The following is a 6,467-nucleotide window of genomic DNA, read 5'->3' as shown; positions in this document are numbered from 1 at the left end:
CTGAAGGTATGCAGAGTTTCTGTGACAGAGAGAGATGCTGTATGCAGTCTCTGGCAAACCCCAAGAGGAGGATAATATCACAAAACCATTGGGTTTAGGAGAAAGGTCTTACCCTACTCTATTCTCCATCTGAACAGCAGCTCCTGGTTTATGAATGGGTCCTAGAAGAGACTATTGTTCATCATGAACTGGTGCTATATGATTCAAACAACAATGAATTTGGAGGTGTTCAGCAGCATTTCATTACAAAATGGAAGTGGTATGATCTGGCCTAAATAGATCCAGAAGACAACATAAAAATTATGAGCAGATGAGTCAGCAACCACACTTCTTGATATTTCATTGAGTAGAAAACTTATAAAAACCTTGCACACAGGTGTTTATAGAAGCTTTATTCATAATTGCCAAAATTTGGAAGCAACCAATATGTCCTTTACTAGGTGAATAGGTAAACTGTGGTACATGCAGACAATGGAATATTATTCAAGGATCAAAAGAAATGAGCTATCAAACCATGAAAAGACATGAAGGAAACTTAAATGCATTTTACAAAGTGATAGAAGCCAATGTGAAAAGGCTACATATTGATAATTCCAACTACATGACATTCTGGAAAAGGCAAGATTAGGGTGACAGTAAAAAATACAGTGGTTGCTAGGGGTTAGGGGATAGGGAGGGAGGGGTAAATGAATAGGTGGAACACAAAGGATTTTTAGGACAGTAAAACCACTCTGAATGACACTATAATGGCAGGTACATATCATTATACATTTGTCAAAATCCATAGAAAGTGCTACACCAAGAGTGAACCCTAACATAAATTATGGACTCTGGGTGATAATGATTTGTCAATGAAAGATCATCGATTATAACAAATGTACCATTCTGGTGTGGGATATTTATAGTGGGATAGGCTATGCCTGTGTGGGAAAAGGGGGTATATGAGAACTCTCTGTATGTCATGCTCAGTCTTGCTGTGAACCTAAAACAGTTCTAAAAATAGTCTGTTTAAAAAAATTATGAACAGATATCTCAGACTCTCATGGTACTGAGTTATACTGCTTTGCCACCTCTCCCTCAACCACGCCTATTACCTTATGAGTAGTTAATGAGGAGGAGAAAGTGTGGGTCTGATTTACAGATGGATCTGTATGGCATGCCAATACCACCAAGAAGGAATGGCTGCGAAAAATCACTTGTTATAGGAAATCTTCCCGGTGGGCAGAATATTTGGCAGTTAATCTGATTTTGCATATCAGTGGAAGAAAAGATGGCTGGATGTATGGATCTACATTAATTCATGAGCAAAGGTTAACAGGTTGGTTAGAAGTTTGGGAAGATCAGAATGGGAAATCAGGGACAAGGAAGTCATGGGGGGAGGTATTTGGATGGATCTCTTGGGCAGTGTGTGAAGACACTTAAAACATGCAAATGCTGACCAGAGGGCATCCATATCAAGGGAGGCTCTCAATAATCAGGTGGACAAAATGACCTGTTCTGATTGGTTAGTCAACCTCTTTTCCCAGTCACCTTGATGCTTATTCAGTGGGCTAATGTACAAAGTATATGAAGGTACTTCAAAAAGTTCAGGAAAAGATTTGTATTATCTTTTAATTCTATTTTTTTCCCTCGAAAATGTTTTGAAGTACTTTTGTACATGGTGGCAGAGACAGAAGCTATGAATGGGCTCAAAGACATGTTCTTTCCACTGTCAGAGCTGATATGGCTGCTACCACTTCTGAGTGCCTAACGTGTTAACAGCAGAGGCCAATGTTGCAATAGGCTTAGCAGGCTATCAAGTTGGCAGACTGATTACATTGGACCCTTCCCCTTATAAAGGAGGCAATACTTTGTCCTTGGTGGCATAGACATATACTCTGAATATGGATTTTCCTTCTTTGTCTTGGAGGGATTGTGTCAGAATCATTGTTCATGGACTTATAGAATGCCCTTATCCATTGTCGTGGTATCCCACACAATACCATCTCTATCTAGGGGATACATTTTATAGTGATGTATCCACAGAATTCACTGGTCTTATGTGCCTTATGTGGCCTACTGAAGATTCATTTTTTAAGCCAAATAGGAGAAAACAACCTGCAAGTTTAGGATATGTCCTAAAAGATGTGATATGTGCTTAAACCAGTGGCCAATAGATGGTGCAATTTCTTCCATAGCCAGGAACTAAAAAGTGGGTGGAAGTGGCCCTTCCTACTACTACAGCTCATAATTTACTTGAAAAATTTTTGCTTGCATTCCAACAATCTTGGTCTTGGCGGGTTTGGAAATTTTAGCGTACAAGGGAGAAATACTTTCACTAGAAAACAAGGTCATGAGTCTGATGGCTGGGAGGCTAAGACTACCACATGGCCTTTTTTGAGCTCCTCATGCCACTAAATCAATAGGCAAGGAAGGGAGTTGAAGTATTGGAATAAGTAATTGATTCCAATTTTAGGCGGATATTAGGTTGTTTCTACACAATGTGGCAAAGAAGATTATGTTTGGAATCCAGGTGCTTCACTGGGGTGTCTCTTGTTACTCCCTTGCCTAATTGTCCTTATTAACTGAAAACTGCAACAACCCAATAAAGCAGGACCACAAGGACTCAGATCCATGAGGAATGAAAATTTGTTGTACCCAACCAACTAAAAAACCCATCCATCCAGGTGCTGGCAGAGGGTAAGGGGAGCATGGAATGGAGGGAAAAGGTGGCTATAGTTACCAATTCAGCCTCATGAATAGTTAGAGAGGACAAAAATGTAGCACTATGTTTTATGTTCCTTTCCTCTTCTCTCCCTACACTCCACCACTATTTTAATGAATAATGTTAGTGGCTGATATTTTAGGTGCAGTATTACAAACCTGACATCACCCTGAGATGATAGGGTAACTTGTGTGACTTTATGCAACCTCTTGGTTGGAGACATAAAATTCTCACTAAGTCAAAGGACAAGAATGGATGTTGAGGTTCAAAGGGGATGGGCAGTGCTGGGTATATTTTTTATTTGCCCCTCCAGATCCACTTTCCACCCTTCTTCAACCTGCTCTGTGCCCCAGAAGGCTGAACAATTTTGGACTACATTGTTGAGATCCCACGACTTATGATTTCCAACTGGGCTCAGCTAATGGGTAACCAGGACAGGAGATCAGAAGAAAGGAGGGAAGTGAGCTCAGGGTATTTATGTGCCTAAATTTTAGCTCAGGCTGACTGTGATCATGCTCAGCTCAAGGTGGTCTTTTGTACATAACTCTCACCTTCATAGTTCTAGCCCCGTTGGGCCTAGAAGTAGTAACAGCTCATTGTTACTAGCCCCAGGTTACTTACTACACTATCCCCTGTGGTTCTCCAACACTCTGCCAACACTTTCGTAAATAGCCCTTTTATAAATAAACCCTTTTTAAATTATCCTAATTTCAGTTTCCATCTGTATTAGTCCATGTCTGTTGCTTATAACATATATACCCGAAACTGAGTGATTTATAAAGAAAATGAAATCTATTGCTTACAGTTTCTGAGGGTGGAAAGTCGAAAGTTCATCAGGTGGTCACGACAATGACCCGGAGGTCTCACATTGCAAGATGGTGGAAGCAGAGAGGGCAGAGAGAGAGAGACAGACTCTCTTCTCTCTTCTTTTAAAGCCCTCAGAACCACACTCCTGACCACCATTTTTAATCCATTCACTACAGCATGGTCCTACAATCCAATGACCTCTTCAAGGCTCCACCCTTCACTCACCATAACAGGATTTTCCACCCCCCTAACAGTCACAATGGGGGCCAAGTTTCTAATACATAATTCACAATTCAAGCTTCAGTGAGTTTTGAAGAGGCATAATTCAATCCACTACACCATCTGTTAAATTATTATATCTCTGATATAATCCCCTGGGCAGTGATCTTGGTGCAGCCTACTCTCTGAGGCTGGGTGGGTATGAGCCAGATATCTACAGGCAGTATTCTAAAGGGTTATTCCGTACCTGTGCATATATGGATATATTTGTATATTGGGCATAATCAAATCTTGTCCTGTTAACTGATTGCAGTTGGCTTTAAGAATTTGATTGTTAAAGATCTATGCAATATTACAAAGGACAATTGGGCAAAAGGAATCATTCATATGGGATTTGTGGTTAGGTCCTGAAATACATGGCAATTAGGCAGGAGCAGTGATTGCTAATGGCCATAACATGTCTGTTTAAAAGTTTCAAATTTTTTGGTTGATATTGATTTTTCTATTTTTACCTTGTTTTTATGTACTGGAATATTATTGATACTGTTTTGAGTTATACTAGGTTATGATTTTTATTTACTGGTTCTCTTCCTGCTCATTTGTGATAAATGTAATGGGGTTTTAACTATGGTTCTTTAATTTCTATTAAGTTTGTTGTACTGGTAAAATATTTCAGTAAAGAGGTTACAATAAAAGAAGATATGTTCTTGTGTATTATATCCTGTGAAGGTTGAGGTAGGGGGTAAATGGGCACATTTTAAAAGTAAATTCAGGTAAACTAATTGAATAAAAATTGGAATGTGGGTGGATGAGTTGAAAATGATATGCAATATAGATAAGTAATTAAGCTATTTTGTTTTGGGGCACTAAAGAAAAATGAGAGGATTACAAGTATCTTTTAAAAGAAGACAGTCTGAAGGCCAGCCTGTGGCTCACTTGGGAGAGTGTGGTACTGATAACACCAAGGCCACAGGTTCGGGTCCCTATATAGGGATGGCTGGTTAGCTCACTTGGGAGAGCATGGTGCTGACAATACCAAGTCGAGGGTTAAGATCCCCTTACCAGTCATCTTTTAAAAAATAAAAGTTAAAAAAAAAGAAAAGACAATCTGTATCATGAAGAGAAGACAGGAGGAAATGAAATCTTAAAAAATACATGGAATTTTGCTATTTGTACTTTGGTGATAGATTGCTTTAGATACACAGACATGTAAGACTAGAGATTATTAAGAATTGAGGGTGGAGTGCAACATTGGGATGCGAGGGATATCAGTTGCCTTTGAAACAGAACAGGTGGAGTGGTTGAAAAGTCCCAGTGTTTTAAAGCCTAAATGTTCTCCATGGATCGTTTCGTTTAATTGTAGAGTTGCTGTGAGGCAGTTTGTCTTTAAGGCCTGCACACTTAATCTCCACAGTATACACTGCCTCTAAATTTGGCCCTAAGTTTTTGCACCTAAGTTTGCACACTGAGTTTACAGCAAAAAGATGCAATATGGACTAATCAAAAACAAGTAATGGATACCAAGCCTGTTTCATAGTATTTAATGTCAACTATATAATCATTGTGCATAGGTATAAATGATTGGCAGCTAAGGTCTGGCCTAGGTTCTGAGTTGGGAGTGTCTCATGTCTATCAACAGACAGCTGCAATTGACTGTGTAGAAACGGGTTAGTAAGACCCATCTGAAAAGGGAGTTCAAAGAAGTATGTTAATGCTTGTTTAAATATACAATTTTTATTTGCCAATTAAAAAATAAAATAAAATAAATTTTAAAAATAAACATTAGCAACAACCCTGCCATGAAATTGGAGAGGAGATAATACAAACATCCTTTTTTTTTTTTTGGTATAAGACTTGACTGCCTGCAGTACTCCTTCAGAGAATAGGGTAGGGTGGTAGTTCTTTTGGTCGCAGTGTATTTGAATGTCTTAGGTTGATACAATGCTGTCAAAGAAAAGGGGATGTGCAACAGATGCAAAACCTTTCATTTTAAGTATAAACTAAAAGATTTGGAGATAATGTTTAGAATTGTTTCTGTGAAACAGGTTTCTTGTGAAAATACTATGTGGTCAGGCTCCTAAGTCAGAAAATAAAAGCTTTCCCAAGTTGTCAGCATTATTGTGTAAAACTCTTTGATGCAATTCCACAGAGTGTGAAACTACCAAGGGAAGTGGTCTGAATTCTGTGAGCACTAAACCTCATGGTCTGCAGACTTGTCACACAGCAGGATGTACAAAATAAATGCAGAAACTATCAAACTGCTTAAAGATTTTCTCCTTGTATGGCTTTTATAAGGTCATATTTTGAAAGATATATTCCATGCAAATATTTGATGACTTCATTCAACCATTTTAAGAAATACAAATGGTTATTTTAGTGATTGATAAGTTGGTTTCTATTAATGTTTCACTGTAAATTTCCACAGAGCTATAGCTTTTTGGGTTCTCAGTAAGATGGCAGAATGGGTGATCATTTTACAGTATTTAAAGTAATTCTACAAGCCTTCTCAGCTCGATTTCAAGGAAAAATTAAAATATTTACCTCCCCCACATGGACAATAAGGTGTTAATAATAACTAGCAATAAGATCATTCCTAACGATAACCTTATTAATAATGATAATCATTTTATTTCATAAACAGCTTCTGGGAAAAGACATTTCAAAACACTATATAAAGTTCTCAATCAAACCACTCAAAGTGGGAGCTTACTAGAGGGAAAATTAACATATCCATGCT

This window comes from Cynocephalus volans, chromosome X (genome assembly GCF_027409185.1).
Source record: "Cynocephalus volans isolate mCynVol1 chromosome X, mCynVol1.pri, whole genome shotgun sequence".
In the NCBI taxonomy this organism is placed as follows: Eukaryota; Metazoa; Chordata; class Mammalia; order Dermoptera; family Cynocephalidae; genus Cynocephalus; species Cynocephalus volans.
The sequence above is the reverse complement of the archived record's forward strand: the minus strand, read 5'-3'. Positions refer to the sequence as shown.